The following is a 16,781-nucleotide window of genomic DNA, read 5'->3' as shown; positions in this document are numbered from 1 at the left end:
CAAAGCAGCCCAAGTAGCAGGAATGGGATATAATCTACAATGCTCAGACCACCAAACACATGCAAAACTAGTGAATGCACAAACAGCAGCAGGAACACGTCTCTCCTCGGGATATTGTAAACATGTAAATCGTTGTTCAGTTTCTAACTCCCAAGTAAGATATATATCAGGAACATATCTACCCTCAAATGGTGGAATATTCAATTTTAGTTTAGGGAGATGGTCATGATCTCGTACCTGAGGGTGAGCCCTACCATTGCCATTATTTGCATGTGGACGACCTGATGGTTGCTGTGCTGGTGGTGGCACGTAGTTCTGATTTTGATCAACCTCATCCTCGTAATCGCCAGCAAAATCATCCTCCTCCGCATCAGCAGCAGGAGCCACAGAAGTAGCAACAGCAGCACCAACAGTTTGGCCAGGTGCAAGAGGGAGACGGCTCGCTCGGCGGAGGGCTGTTTCACGATGTGTAGGTAGTCGTCGTTGTTGTTGTTGTAGAGGTGCGTTAGGTGCAGCCGGTGGTGGTGGTGGAAGACGCGCGAGCAATTCATTAAACCTGTCATCGAGCTTTGTTTCGAACGTCTTCTCCATGTCATCTATCTTCTCCATGGCCTCTTCAAATCTGTTTAGCACATCCTGCACCTGTCCATTCATCATTTGCTGAAATTTATCATGCAACTCCTGATTCGTCATGTTCTCCCAGTCAGTCTCGTCGGCTTGTGATCCTGCCATGGTTAGCAACAATAGAAAACACACAAGAATATGATCCTACAGAATACTAACAAGAGGTGGTGGTGGCGGGTGTCACAAATCCGTCAAGCAAATCTCAAATTCTTACCAGTTCTTACCCAGCAGCAGGCGGTGATCGGCAACCGTTGTAGTCAAAACTCTCAAAAGCTTGGATAGAGCGATTGCCAGGGAGAGTCAAACGCACGACGTAGAGGTATGTGGAGCTGGGAAGGCTTATAGTATGGTAGCAAAAAGGGTCAGCAATAATCAATTCAGAGATGCAAAGTTGAATAAACGCTCAACGACGGTACTGTGCTGGTCCTAGGCTAGACCGTGCTAGAGACGCGAGCCTAGAACACTAACAAAATCACGGCGCTGCACGTAAATAAGGGAAAAGCACACTCTGGAACTTTTTTTTTCGCTTTTTTTTTTTGCGCTCCTCTTTTTTTTTCGCGCTCCTCTTTTTTTTTGGCGAAAAATTACTATAATGGCGAGTGTCTCAAAACTCTTCCCTCGTCAAACTGATAGGATGGGCACGAAATTTTTTTTTCACTTTTTTTTCGGAAATCAGGGCAGCGACGACGAAAAAGTGCGACAAAAAATCACTATGATGGCACGTGGCTCAAAAGACTCAGAAAAGCCTAAAAATAGGATAGGGAAAAAATATTTTTGCCCGTGAAAATTTTGGCCTAAAAACTGCCCGGGGGTCTCCAGACTCTTTTTTTTTCCGAGACCTACGCAGGCAAGGAAACACGAATCGGAATTGAGATTGATCTCAAGAACAAACCTAATATGAGAAGAACTCGGATTGGTGGTGGATATATGGTTGTGGTATATGGCAGCGGTGGTGGTATATGGCAGCGGTGGTGGTATATGGTAGCGGTGGTGGTATGTGGTATATGGATAAGGATTCAGAGCGGTGGCGGATAAGCAAAAGTGGTAGATGGGCGATGATGATGGTGCGGCGGCGGCGTGACAACTTATGACCAGAACTCGAAACTCTAAAAGACTAGACTCTAAGACCAGCAACTTGACACGACGATGCAACCGCAAATTCAACAAAGCAAAAACCCTAAAAAGATTATGCAAAGGCTCGGAATTGGTTCGGATATGATGAACTAACCCTAATTTTTTTTTGTGGCTTTTTCGTGGACTGTAGGTATGAAGAACAGACTCGATCTAATCTACGAAAAACTGTAAAATCTCACCGAGCAACCTGGAAAACTGATACCACTTGATAGAGGCAAAGGTGTCCCGATGTTTCGATGAGATGGTGGCTATCGTTTTCTGTGGGAGTCGACCTTGACGATCCGACTACGAACGTGCGAGACGTCGCGCCTTAGCAATCGCTAAACCAACTTTCGAGGGGTTATTGACCACGCCGGAGCACGATCAACCTGACCACGAGGGCCTGTTTCCTGCGAGCAAACGAAGAACAAGCAAGAAGCTGAGATTGCAATCTGGATATTGCGAATATAAGATGAAAGCTTTATTGATCAAGGTGGGGTCCTGTGACGTCTTGGTCTGGTCGTTGGACACAAACGAAGTACGCGAAGTTGCAGCTATGGCGAACTTTTAATCTAAACAAAACCCAAGTCTAAACGACGCCCTAAGGGCTGTATATATGGAGGAAGAGAGGGGAATTTCGTGGCCCTTGAGGGTGGGGTCCGAAACCAACCCTAACTCTTGTTTCCCCACACATACGGACTCTAAAAATAGCCTATACTTAAGTATTTCGAAATTACATGGGCCTGGCCCATTAATAAGGTGACGCAGCACCTAGAATAGCCTATGGACGAATATTATGAAGTGGCATCTTGTATATTTCGTCCAAGGCTTCATGCACTCCTTATGGCGGCTTCAAAGTCCTGAAATCATCACTTGTAACTCCGTTCTTGATCCCCTTGCGCATGCCATCAACTCCATTCGTGTTCTTGCTCCAATGTTCATCCTTCTCCAAGCTAGGACCTTCATTTGTAAGCAAAACAAATGTATCCAATTTAGGCAGCATCATAATCTCATGAACATTAGAATCATTACCAAGAAACGAAAGTACCTGGTAATTTAATTGGCGTGCGTGAGCTCTAGTAATTGGTCCAGTATATGTAACAGTAGGGGCTGTGGGTGTAACAATGGTATTGATGTCCTCATCAACAACAAATATGCTATCCCTCCCCTTCTTTGTTCTAGGTAAACCTAAAACAAAGTCCATAGATATATCCTCCCAAGGAACACTAGGTACAGGCAAAGGCATATATAAACCATGAGGATTGAGTCGTGACTTAGCTCTTTGACATGTAGTGCAGCGAGCAACAAAACGCTCAACATCCCGTCTCATCTTTGGCCAAAAGAAATGTGTAGCAAGTATATCCTCCGTCTTCTTGACGCCAAAGTGTCCCATTAATCCTCCTCCATGCGCCTCCTGCAACAACAAAAGACGAACGGAGCTAGCTGGAATGCATAGCTTGTTACCACGAAACACAAATCCATCGTTAAGAACGAACTTGTTCCAAGTTCTCCCTTCCTTACAATTCTGCAATACATCTTTAAATTCAGCATCATTAACATATTGATCCTTGATGGTCTCCAAACCAAATATTTTAAAGTCAAGTTGTGAAAGCATAGTATAACGACGAGACAAGGCATCAGCAATAACATTTTCTTTACCCTTCTTGTGTTTAATCACATAAGGGAAAGTCTCAATGAATTCAACCCATTTAGCATGTCGACGGTTCAGTTTTGCTTGACTTTTAATGTGTTTCAAAGATTCATGATCTGAATGTATAACAAATTCCTTGGGCCATAAATAATGTTGCCATGTTTCTAAGGTCCGAACAAGAGCATATAATTCTTTATCATAAGTAGAATAGTTCAGACTAGGCCCACTCAATTTTTCAGAAAAGTATGCAACAGGTTTTCCATCTTGTAATAACACACCTCCTAATCCAATTCCACTAGCATCACATTCAAGCTCAAAAGTCTTATTCAAATTAGGAAGTTGGAGTAAAGGAGCATGTGTCAACTTATCTTTCAATACCGTGAAGGCTTCTTCCTGTGCGGTACCCCAAACAAAAGGTACATCCTTCTTTGTAAGCTCGTTGAGAGGTGCAGCAATGGTGCTGAAATCTCTCACAAAACGCCTATAGAAACCAGCGAGGCCAAGGAAACTCCTCACTTGTGTGACCATTTTGGGCTGCGGCCAACTCTCAATAGCTTCAATCTTGGCTTTATCAACTTCAATTCCCTGTGGAGTAACAACATAACCAAGAAAAGATACTCGGTCGGTGCAAAAGGTGCACTTTCCAAGGTTACCAAACAAACGTGCATCACGTAGAGCAATAAAAACAGCACGTAAATGTTCCAAATGTTCCTCCAAAGATTTGCTATAAATCAATATGTCATCAAAGTAAACTACCACAAATCGTCCAATGAAAGCACGTAAAACTTCGTTCATTAACCTCATGAAAGTACTAGGTGCATTAGTTAACCCAAAAGGCATGACTAACCACTCATATAATCCATAGTTTTAAATGCTGTTTTCCATTCATCTCCCAATTTCATACGAATTTGATGGTAACCACTACGCAAATCAACTTTGGAGAATATTGTAGAGCCACTCAATTCATCAAGCATATCATCTGCCTAGGAATAGGATGACGATAACGAATAGTAATATTATTAATGCCTCTACAATCAACGCACATACGCGACGTACCATCCTTTTTCGGCACTAAAATGATAGGAACAGCACAAGGACTAAGGGATTCGCGTATATAACCTTTGTCGAGCAGTTCTTGTACTTGACGCATAATCTCCTTCGTCTCCTCTGGATTGGTACGGTATGGTGCCCGGTTGGGTAATGATGCACCGGGAATTAAGTCAATTTGATGATGAGGACATCAATACCATTGTTACACCCACAACCCCTACTGTTACATATACTGGACCAATTACTAGAGCTCGCGCACGCCAATTAAATTACCAGGTACTTTCGTTTCTTGGTAATGATTCTAATGTTCATGAGATTATGATGCTGCCTAAATTGGATACATTTGTTTTGCTTACAAATGAAGGTCCTAGCTTGGAGAAGGATGAACATTGGAGCAAGAACACGAATGGAGTTGATGGCATGCGCAAGGGGATCAAGAACGGAGTTACAAGTGATGATTTCAGGACTTTGAAGCCGCCATAAGGAGTGCATGAAGCCTTGGACGAAATATACAAGATGCCACTTCATAATATTCGTCCATAGGCTATTCTAGGTGCTGCGTCACCTTATTAATGGGCCAGGCCCATGTAATTTCGAAATTCTTAAGTATAGGCTATTTTTAGAGTCCGTATGTGTGGGGAAACAAGAGTTAGGGTTGGTTTCGGACCCCACCCTCAAGGGCCACGAAATTCCCCTCTCTTCCTCCATATATACAGCCCTTAGGGCGTCGTTTAGACTGGGGTTTTGTTTAGATTAAAAGTTCGCCATAGCTGCAACTTCGCGTACTTCGTTTGTGTCCAACGACCAGACCAAGACGTCACAGAACCCCACCTTGATCAATAAAGCTTTCATCTTATATTCGCAATATCCAGATTGCAATCTCAGCTTCTTGCTTGTTCTTCGTTTGCTCGCAGGAAACAGGCCCTCGTGGTCAGGTTGATCGTGCTCCGGCGTGGTCAATAACCCCTCGGAAGTTGGTTTAGCGATTGCTAAGGCGCGACGTCTCGCACGTTCGTAGTCGGATCGTCAAGGTCGACTCCCACAGAAAACGATAGCCACCATCTCATCGAAACATCGGGACACCTTTGCCTCTATCATTTGATGCTCAATCCCGCGAATAGGTGGTAATCCCGGTGGCATGTCTTGTGGGAAGACGTCGGCGAACTCCTGCAAAATGTTAGTGACAGCAGGAGGCAAAGAGGAAGGCACGTCCTCGAATGAAAATAATGCCTCTTTGCACACAAAAGCATAGCAAACAGATTTGCTAAAATCTAGATCATCAATATCAGATTTGGTGGCAAGTAAACATGCACTTTTCAATTTGATTTCAGAAGCAACACTAGATTGTTTATTATTATTAGGCTGCATTTGTTGCTCAAATTCTTTTGCCACAATCTGATTTTCACTCTTAGTTTTCTCCTGTTTTGCTTTATTAGCTCTATTAATATCATCTTTCAAAATGGAATCAGGAGTCATAGGAAGCAAAGTAATATTTTTATCCTTATGAACAAGAGTATACTGATTGTTTCTACCATGGTGAATAGAATTTTTATCAAATTGCCATGGTCTACCAAGTAATAAGGAACATGCTTGCATAGGTACCACATCACAATCAACATAATCAGCATATGTAGAGATACTAAAATGCACACGAACAGTACGTGTTACCTTAACCTTGCCGCTGTTGTTGAACCATTGGATGTAGTAAGGATGTGGATGTGGTCTTGTGGTGAGAGATAGCTTCTCCACCATCTCGATGCTAGACAAGTTGTTGCAACTCCCTCCATCTATGATCACGCGAACAGAACGTTCCTTCACAACTCCCTTTGTATGGAACAAATTATGCCTCTGATTTTGCTCAGCTTGTGTAACCTGCACACTCAAAACACGTTGAGCAACTAAACATTCATACCTGTCAGCATCTTCAGGAGCCATGTATTGCGTCTCATGATCAGAATCGTCTCCACCGTGTTCGTCACGTGTAATAAGAGCCAAAGTCTCCTCATCATAGTCACTAGCGGACTCATACCCACCATCCTCAGTAACAATCATCACACGCTTAGATGGGCATTCTCTCGCATAATGACCTCCACCCTTGCAACGTCGACAAATAATATCATGTGTCTGCCCTGTTGATGCCATGGATGAAGAAGAGCTCTTTGCAGGCCCGGAAGGTGTGCTCTTGGCAGATAGTGGTGATTGTGCCTGCTTTATTGTATCACGGTTGGAGGTGGCAGCCGACGGAGGCGCCGGTGAAGCAGAACGTGTGGAAGTAGAGGATGCACGTGGTGTCCATGAAGAAGGTCGACCTGCAGAAAAGTTAGTCCGCGCCAATGCCTGTCGATCCTGCACTTCACGTTCAGCTTTACAAGCAAGATGGAATAAACGAGTGATATTAGTATACTCCTTATACTCTAGAATCGTCTGAATCTCTCTATTTAATCCACCCATAAAACGTGCAAGCATAGCTTCATTCTCCTCAACAATACCACATCTAATCATGCCAGTTTGTAATTCCTGATAATATTCTTCTACAGAATTTTTTCCCTGTCTTAAGCGCTGCAATTTTTGAAGTAATTCACGTTGATAATATGGTGGAACCCAACGAGTACGCATAGCAGTTTTCAAAGCAGCCCAAGTAGCAGGAATGGGATATAATCTACAATGCTCAGACCACCAAACACATGCAAAACTAGTGAATGCACAAACAGCAGCAGGAACACGTCTCTCCTCGGGATATTGTAAACATGTAAATCGTTGTTCAGTTTCTAACTCCCAAGTAAGATATATATCAGGAACATATCTACCCTCAAATGGTGGAATATTCAATTTTAGTTTAGGGAGATGGTCATGATCTCGTACCTGAGGGTGAGCCCTACCATTGCCATTATTTGCATGTGGACAACCTGATGGTTGCTGTGCTGGTGGTGGCACGTAGTTCTGATTTTGATCAACCTCATCCTCGTAATCGCCAGCAAAATCATCCTCCTCCGCATCAGCAGCAGGAGCCACAGAAGTAGCAACAGCAGCACCAACAGTTTGGCCAGGTGCAAGAGGGAGACGGCTCGCTCGGCGGAGGGCTGTTTCACGATGTGTAGGTAGTCGTCGTTGTTGTTGTTGTAGAGGTGCGTTAGGTGCAGCCGGTGGTGGTGGTGGAAGACGCGCGAGCAATTCATTAAACCTGTCATCGAGCTTTGTTTCGAACGTCTTCTCCATGTCATCTATCTTCTCCATGGCCTCTTCAAATCTGTTTAGCACATCCTGCACCTGTCCATTCATCATTTGCTGAAATTTATCATGCAACTCCTGATTCGTCATGTTCTCCCAGTCAGTCTCGTCGGCTTGTGATCCTGCCATGGTTAGCAACAATAGAAAACACACAAGAATATGATCCTACAGAATACTAACAAGAGGTGGTGGTGGCGGGTGTCACAAATCCGTCAAGCAAATCTCAAATTCTTACCAGTTCTTACCCAGCAGCAGGCGGTGATCGGCAACCGTTGTAGTCAAAACTCTCAAAAGCTTGGGTAGAGCGATTGCCAGGGAGAGTCAAACGCACGACGTAGAGGTATGTGGAGCTGGGAAGGCTTATAGTATGGTAGCAAAAAGGGTCAGCAATAATCAATTCAGAGATGCAAAGTTGAATAAACGCTCAACGACGGTACTGTGCTGGTCCTAGGCTAGACCGTGCTAGAGACGCGAGCCTAGAACACTAACAAAATCACGGCGCTGCACGTAAATAAGGGAAAAGCACACTCTGGAACTTTTTTTTCGCTTTTTTTTTGCGCTCCTCTTTTTTTTTGCGCTCCTCTCTTTTTTTTTGGCGAAAAATTACTATAATGGCGAGTGTCTCAAAACTCTTCCCTCGTCAAACTGATAGGATGGGCACGAAATATTTTTTTTCACTTTTTTTTCGGAAATCAGGGCAGCGACGACGAAAAAGTGCGACAAAAAATCACTATGATGGCACGTGGCTCAAAAGACTCAGAAAAGCCTAAAAATAGGATAGGGAAAAAATATTTTTGCCCGTGAAAAATTTTGGCCTAAAAACTGCCCGGGGGTCTCCAGACTACGATGGCACGTGAAAAAGTGCGACAAAAAATCACTATGATGGCACGTGAATATTTTTTTTTCCGAGACCTACGCAGGCAAGGAAACACGAATCGGAATTGAGATTGATCTCAAAAACAAACCTAATATGAGAAGAACTCGGATTGGTGGTGGATATATGGTGGTGGTATATGGCAGCGGTGGTGGTATATGGTAGCGGTGGTGGTATATGGATAGAGATTGATGGTGGTATATGGATACGGATTGGTGGTGGTATATGGATATGGATTCAGAGCGGTGGCGGATAAGCAAAAGTGGTATATGGGCGATGATGATGGTGCGGCGGCGGCGTGACAACTTGTGACCAGAACTCGAAACTCTAAAAGACTAGACTCTAAGACCAGCAACTTGACACGACGATGCAACCGCAAATTCAACAAAGCAAAAACCCTAAAAAGATTATGCAAAGGCTCAGATTGGTTCGGATATGATGAACTAACCCTAATTTTTTTTGTGGCTTTTTCGTGGACTGTAGGTATGAAGAACAGACTCGATCTAATCTACGAAAAACTGTAAAATCTCACCGAGCAACCTGGAAATCTGATACCACTTGATAGAGGCAAAGGTGTCCCGATGTTTCGATGAGATGGTGGCTATCGTTTTCTGTGGGAGTCGACCTTGACGATCCGACTACGAACGTGCGAGACGTCGCGCCTTAGCAATCGCTAAACCAACTTCCGAGGGGTTATTGACCACGCCGGAGCACGATCAACCTGACCACGAGGGCCTGTTTCCTGTGAGCAAACGAAGAACAAGCAAGAAACTGAGATTGCAATCTGGATATTGCGAATATAAGATGAAAGCTTTATTGATCAAGGTGGGGTTCTGTGACGTCTTGGTCTGGTCGTTGGACACAAACGAAGTATGCGAAGTTGCAGCTATGGCGAACTTTTAATCTAAACAAAACCCAAAGTCTAAACGACGCCCTAAGGGCTGTATATATGGAGGAAGAGAGGGGAATTTCGTGGCCCTTGAGGGTGGGGTCCGAAACCAACCCTAACTCTTGTTTCCCCACACATACGGACTCTAAAAATAGCCTATACTTAAGTATTTCGAAATTACATGGGCCTGGCCCATTAATAAGGTGACGCAGCACCTAGAATAGCCTATGGACGAATATTATGAAGTGGCATCTTGTATATTTCGTCCAAGGCTTCATGCACTCCTTATGGCGGCTTCAAAGTCCTGAAATCATCACTTGTAACTCCGTTCTTGATCCCCTTGCGCATGCCATCAACTCCATGCGTGTTCTTGCTCCAATGTTCATCCTTCTCCAAGCTAGGCCCTTCATTTGTAAGCAAAACAAATGTATCCAATTTAGGCAGCATCATAATCTCATGAACATTAGAATCATTACCAAGAAACGAAAGTACCTGGTAATTTAATTGGCGTGCGCGAGCTCTAGTAATTGGTCCAGTATATGTAACAGTAGGGGCTGTGGGTGTAACAATGGTATTGATGTCCTCATCATCAAATCAACAGGTAACTCAATACATGACGCATTCAAGTTAACTAGGCATGCATCTTTCTCATGTGAAGTTATATCATCAATATCTTTACTGTTACCTTGTGGCAAAGATGTAGCTGATGTAGGTACGGACGTTGACAATGTACCATACCCTTGAGATGATGCCGCGCTCATAATCCGAGGTGCAATGATGGAGGAACCCACCGGCGGTGGTGAGCATGAACTGGAATAGTAGTTGTTGTAGTCACCTAACGCATCCTCCTGTATCTGTCTCTCAAAGGTACAAACACGGACATACATACCAGTAATGCAACGAGGAATATACTGAAATCTTGCCTGAATATCATGGTTCAAACCACCAAAAAATCTATTCATTGTATCATTCTCAGATTCTTCTATGTCACAATGATGCATATAAGATTTGAACTCTTGGTAGTAAGCATTAACAGTGTTGTTGCCTTGTTTAAATTGTTCAAATTTGCGAAGCAATTCACGACGATAATAAGGCGGGAAAAATTGTTGTCTCATTACAGCTTTCAAAACTTTCCAAGTTGTGGGTTGGTTATCAATGTTTTTCTTACAATGTACACTCCACCAAACAGAAGCAAAATCAGTAAATGCTCTAGTGGCTGCTCGCACTCGCTCAAGTTCAGAAAAGTCATGGTGACTAAAAACTTGTTCTACTTCAAGCTCCCAAGCTAGATAAGTAGTAGGATTAAATCTACCCTCAAATGACGGTAAAAAGATAACCCGACCATGTGCTTGTGTGTGTTGTCCCAACTCTCGTGATGGTGAAGATGTGTCCGTCGTCCAAGAACTTCTATCTTCGGAACCTGTCATGATTAGTAGAAACAAGAAACAAAATTCAAGAATAATGTTCCTATGAACTACTAGGGTGTGGTGGTAAAGCGCTCACAGTAAAGCAAATATCAATATCTTACAAGTTCTTACCAAGCAGCAGGTGGTGACAGGCAACCAGCGGTGTCAAATAACTCTGAAGATTGTGTAAAGCGATTGCCAGGGGAACGTACGTATACACGGTGTAGAAATATGTGGAGCTGGGTTGGCTATATATGGTAGCAAAAGATTAGCAATAATCAATTCAGAGATGCGATGTTGAATAAACGCTCAACGACGGTACTGTGCTGGTCCTAGGCTAGACCAAACTAGAGACGCGAGCCTAGAACACTAATGAGGTCACGTCATAGCACAACTAGCATCAATGAAGGATACTAAGTAGCTCTGGACAGCAAGATATAAGTGAAGATCACAACGGCAGTAAAGATAATGAGGTGAAACAACAGCCAAGCAGGATATATCAACAACTTTGTCTCCAACTTTCCTCTGAAAAAGTTTGTGCCGATTTTTTTGTTTTTTTTCTTCTCTCTTTTTTTTCTTTCTCTCCTTTTTTTCTTTCTCTCCTTTTTTTTCTCCTTTTTTTTCTCTCGTTTTTTTTTCTCTCTTTTTTTCTCCCTCTTTCCAAAACAAACTAGATAAGATGCAGATTGGATCAAGTGAAGATGTGAACGATCTCAACTATTATGATGACAATGAATGGTGGGTAGCACATGGTGGAAATTGATGGATGGGTGGTGGACAGCGGAAGAGATAATGATACAGCGGTGGCGTGACTAATGTGAACAGAACTCGAAACTCTAAATGAACTAGACACTAAGACCAGCAACTCGACACGACGATGCAACCGATAATTCAACTATGCAAGCAATGAAAAGAAAATTGCAAAGGCTCAGACTGGCTTGGACCAAGGATGAATATATCTAACTCTTTTTTGTGGCTTTTTCTTGGACAATAGGTAAGAAAATAAATCTAATCTAGGAAAACTAGAAATTCTCACCGAGCAACCTGAAAACTGATACCACTTGATAGAGGCGAGGGTGTCCCGATCTTTCGATGAGATGATAACTATCGATTTGGTGGAGACGACTTTGACGATCCGACTACAAACGTGCACGACGTTGCGCCTTAGCAATCACTAAACCAATCTCCTGAGGTTACTGACGATGACGGAAGCACGGTCAGCCTGACCACGAAGGTCTATTCCTGCAAGCAATCGAAGAACGAGCAAGAATATGATAAAGCAATCTGAATATTGCAAATATATATGAGGTATTGATATTGGTGGGGATCCGTAAGCGGTCTTGGTCTGGTCGTTGGACACAAACGAAGTACACGAAGTTGCAATGGCTAACTTTTAACTAAACAAATCCCAAGGAAAAAGCTACTAGATGGATCTACTTATATAGGAGCAAGGGGTGGCGGCCAAGGAGGTGGGAGGACGTCCCAAGGCAGCCTAAAACTAACTCTAGGTCGTACAAGGCTCGTGGGCCCAAGTGGAGGTGATGCAACACCTTTGGGCTTGTAGTTTGACTCGGATTCTGCTGCAACGTCAGATTGTTTTGTCCGTAACTCAACGCTGCAGACGAATTTGAAGGTGAATCCAATTGGGTTGGAAAGAGCACGAAATCTAGTTTCCAACAAAAAAAAGAATCACCCAATTCGGAGTCCGTATGAAAAAGTTGTTGGCGTTTTGAGTCAGGTATGTGTGTGCAGTCCGAATCTGAATCCAGAACGTGAGAGACTTGGACTCTATCTTCTCTTGGCCCAAAAGTGACGTGAGAGGACTTTTTGAACACAATCTAAACTTCTCCTTTTCCCTTATCTTCATATGTGGATTGTACAAATGTCCCATACACCTGCAATTAGACAAAACACAAAAGTGTGTGAAGTATTTTTGTTCTGGATAACATAAATAGATTATTGAATAGTTTGCATTAGAAATCACCTGACAAATATGCATGTATGCAATATTTTTGGTCGTATCCAAGGTATTCATGTCCTCATCACTCATTAGGCTGGTTCGCGAGGAGGCGGAGAGATCAAGGCGGGGTACCTCACGAGGTGCCCGTGACGCAAGCCATGACGACCAAAGGCGCCAGGCGGGTGCCAGCCCGCGCAGTGTCCTCCTTTCCTCTTTGGTGCAAAGGGAGCAAGCGCAGGCGAGAGCATCAAGCAAAGGCACCCGTTTCGGTGCAACGAGACCAAGACCAGTCCAACGGCAGGGAGGAAGTCATTGCAGAGCCCAAGCCAGCGTCACCACCAGAGTCTTTGGCAGGCGAGGACCAACTTTAGTCAGGATAAGTGTACCAGATGTTCCCCTTCAAAATGGCCAATTGTTGGCGCCCTTCCCGCTCAATATTTGGGAAGAGGCCCAGGGCCTTTGCCTATAAATAGGACTAGCCACCCCCAGGGCGGGATCGGATCATAATGAAGAGATCGGGTCAAAATCAGAGAGAAAATTGAGAAGAGAGAGAGAAGGGTGATTGAACTCCTCCTAGTAGTTCATCCCCTCAGCCAAGAATAGACCCTCGCGAGGCTGTTCTTCCTTGTATTGCTCATCATCATCAGCCCAAGAGGAAATCCACCACACCACACACTGGAGTAGGGTATTACACCACAACGGTGGCCCGAACCAGTATAAACCCTGTGTCTCTTGTGCTGTTCTTTCCATAGCGTAGATCTTAGCGAGGCGGAGGGGTGCAGGTAGGTAGAAGGCGAAATCTCCGCGCGCACCCCAGTGTTCGAACCTCAAGGGTCTGCCGGAACCCGAAATCCGACAACGTAGCCAACGTATCCTCACAAACGCAATGTTACCGGATTACCGAGAAGTACACCGGAAAGAAAGCAAACAACATAGTGAACAAACATCACATAAACATAGCACAATGCGCAAACAAGTATGATGCATGTCCGGTTTAATGAGGCATGGCATGGCAAAGTGCACAAACAATCCTACAAATTAAGTGGAGCTCAATATGCAACGAGTTGCATATTGACGGAACACCACATTCAAGTTATTTAGTCTGATCTCGTTTATGTACCCAACAATATTATTAACATGGCAAGGGGTGAAGCCAATGAAAAGTACCTATCTAGGCAAGTTTAAATGAGGTCGGAACAACAAACAACAAGTCCGGAAAAATCCTCATATGCATATTTTTAGGTTTGGTACTGATCTGCCCTAAACACAATTTTAGAGTTGTTAAACATGCAAAGTAAGGCCACCATGTTAAACTAGGCAAAATTCAACCCCATTTACATATAAAGTTTGTTAGGTTTGGAGCTACGGTTATTTAGTTATGAAATAAATCATTTTAGCAAGTTAATTAAGCAAGTTTAAACAAACGGCATCTTAAGCATTTTAAACATAGATGAAAGTTGGATATTGTTAAACTAGATGAAGTTCTAAGCAAGTTTCATATATAAAGTGTCACATCCCAAGTTCTGGTAATGCCTAGTGCTAACATATGGTGTTGCATCATGTCTACTTTACTCAGAAAATTGAAATGGGGATGACAGAACCCCCAGCACCCCATTAATCCAGCTAGGATTTACTAAAATCTTTTTCAATGAACCTCAAATGCCCTTCTAAAATGTTCATCATCTTTGGCTTGGTCTTAAACCTCTGACAGAAATGGTGCACATATTTCTAGGACATCATAGGGTCACTGAATTAAATCATACTCTATTTGCATTCGGGCATTTAAATGCTATAGAATATTTTAGATGTCCAAATAATCCTAAACTGAAATGTTCCATGTTGGTTATATGCTAAACAGTGGGCATGAGCAGTTTGGTGATTTTTTAAAGTGCCTAAGCATTTTTAGAAAAGCCACAAAGTTGCAGAAAAATATAAAACAGGAAATAAAATAGAGAAAGGAGAAACTTACCTGGCTTACCTGCAGCCCAGCTGTGCGGCCCAACACTGTAGCTAGCCCAGCCCAACTCCTCCCCTGTCTTCAACCTCGTGCCAGTAGGCACGAGGGCGTGTGCCCGCGGCACGCACTCGCGCGCCCGACCACCACCTGCTTTCCCGGGGCGCCCTGAGCCTTCCGTCACGCCACGCCACCCCCCCAGACCCGTATGGATCAATCTCTCCCTCCCTCGCTCTCCCCCTCGCCCGTTCCCCGCCATGGCCGAAGCCTCCATGGACACACCGCCGCCATTCGCCGCTGCCATCGCCCTTCCCACGCCATCCAGCTATGCCACGAGCTCTGCCTCGACCCCCGCGTCCTCTGCACCAATCCAGGCGCCGCCAGGATGATGAGGACATCAATACCATTGTTACACCCACAGCCCCTACTGTTACATATACTGGACCAATTACTAGAGCTCGCGCACGCCAATTAAATTTCCAGGTACTTTCGTTTCTTGGTAATGATTCTAATGTTCATGAGATTATGATGCTGCCTAAATTGGATACATTTGTTTTGCTTACAAATGAAGGGCCTAGCTTGGAGAAGGATGAACATTGGAGCAAGAACACGCATGGAGTTGATGGCATGCGCAAGGGGATCAAGAACGGAGTTACAAGTGATGATTTCAGGACTTTGAAGCCGCCATAAGGAGTGCATGAAGCCTTGGACGAAATATACAAGATGCCACTTCATAATATTCGTCCATAGGCTATTCTAGGTGCTGCGTCACCTTATTAATGGGCCAGGCCCATGTAATTTCGAAATACTTAAGTATAGGCTATTTTTAGAGTCCGTATGTGTGGGGAAACAAGAGTTAGGGTTGGTTTCGGACCCCACCCTCAAGGGCCACGAAATTCCCCTCTCTTCCTCCATATATACAGCCCTTAGGGCGTCGTTTAGACTTTGGGTTTTGTTTAGATTAAAAGTTCGCCATAGCTGCAACTTCGCGTACTTCGTTTGTGTCCAACGACCAGACCAAGACGTCACAGAACCCCACCTTGATCAATAAAGCTTTCATCTTATATTCGCAATATCCAGATTGCAATCTCAGTTTCTTGCTTGTTCTTCGTTTTCTCGCAGGAAACAGGCCCTCGTGGTCAGGTTGATCGTGCTCCGGCGTGGTCAATAACCCCTCGGAAGTTGGTTTAGCGATTGCTAAGGCGCGACGTCTTGCACGTTCGTAGTCGGATCGTCAAGGTCGACTCCCACAGAAAACGATAGCCTCCATCTCATCGAAACATCGGGACACCCTCGCCTCTATCAAGTGGTATCAGATTTCCAGGTTGCTCGGTGAGATTTTAACAGTTTTTCGTAGATTAGATCGAGTCTGTTCTTCATACCTACAGTCCACGAAAAAGACACAAAAAAAATTAGGTTTAGTTCATCATATCCGAACCAATCTGAGCCTTTGCATAATCTTTTTAGGGTTTTTGCTTTGTTGAATTTGCGGTTGCATCGTCGTGTCAAGTTGCTGGTCTTAGAGTCTAGTCTTTTAGAGTTTCGAGTTCTGGTCATAAGTTGTCACGCCGCCGCCGCACCATCATCATCGCCCATCTACCACCATTGCTTATCCGCCACCGTTCTGAATCCGTATGCATATACCACCACCAATCCGTATCCATATACCACCACCAATCTGTATCCATATACCACCACCAATCTGTAACCATATATCCACCACCAATCCGAGTTCTTCTCATATTAGGTTTGTTCTTGAGATCAATCTCAATTCCGATTCGTGTTTCCTTGCCTGCGTAGGTCTCGGAAAAAAAAATATTCGTGTTTCCTTGCCTGCGTAGGTCTGGAGACCCCCGGGCAGTTTTTAGGCCAAAATTTTCACGGGCAAAAATATTTTTTCCCTATCCTATTTTTAGGTTTTTCTGAGTCTTTTGAGCCACGTGCCATCATAGTGATTTTTTGTCGCACTTTTTTGTCGTCGCTGCCCTGATTTCCGAAAAAAAAGTGAAAAAAAAATTTCGTGCCCATCCTA

This window comes from Triticum urartu, chromosome 1A (genome assembly GCF_056163025.1).
Source record: "Triticum urartu cultivar PI428250 chromosome 1A, HENAU_Tu73, whole genome shotgun sequence".
NCBI lineage: Eukaryota > Viridiplantae > Streptophyta > Magnoliopsida > Poales > Poaceae > Triticum > Triticum urartu.
Note: the sequence above shows the minus strand (reverse complement) of the source record.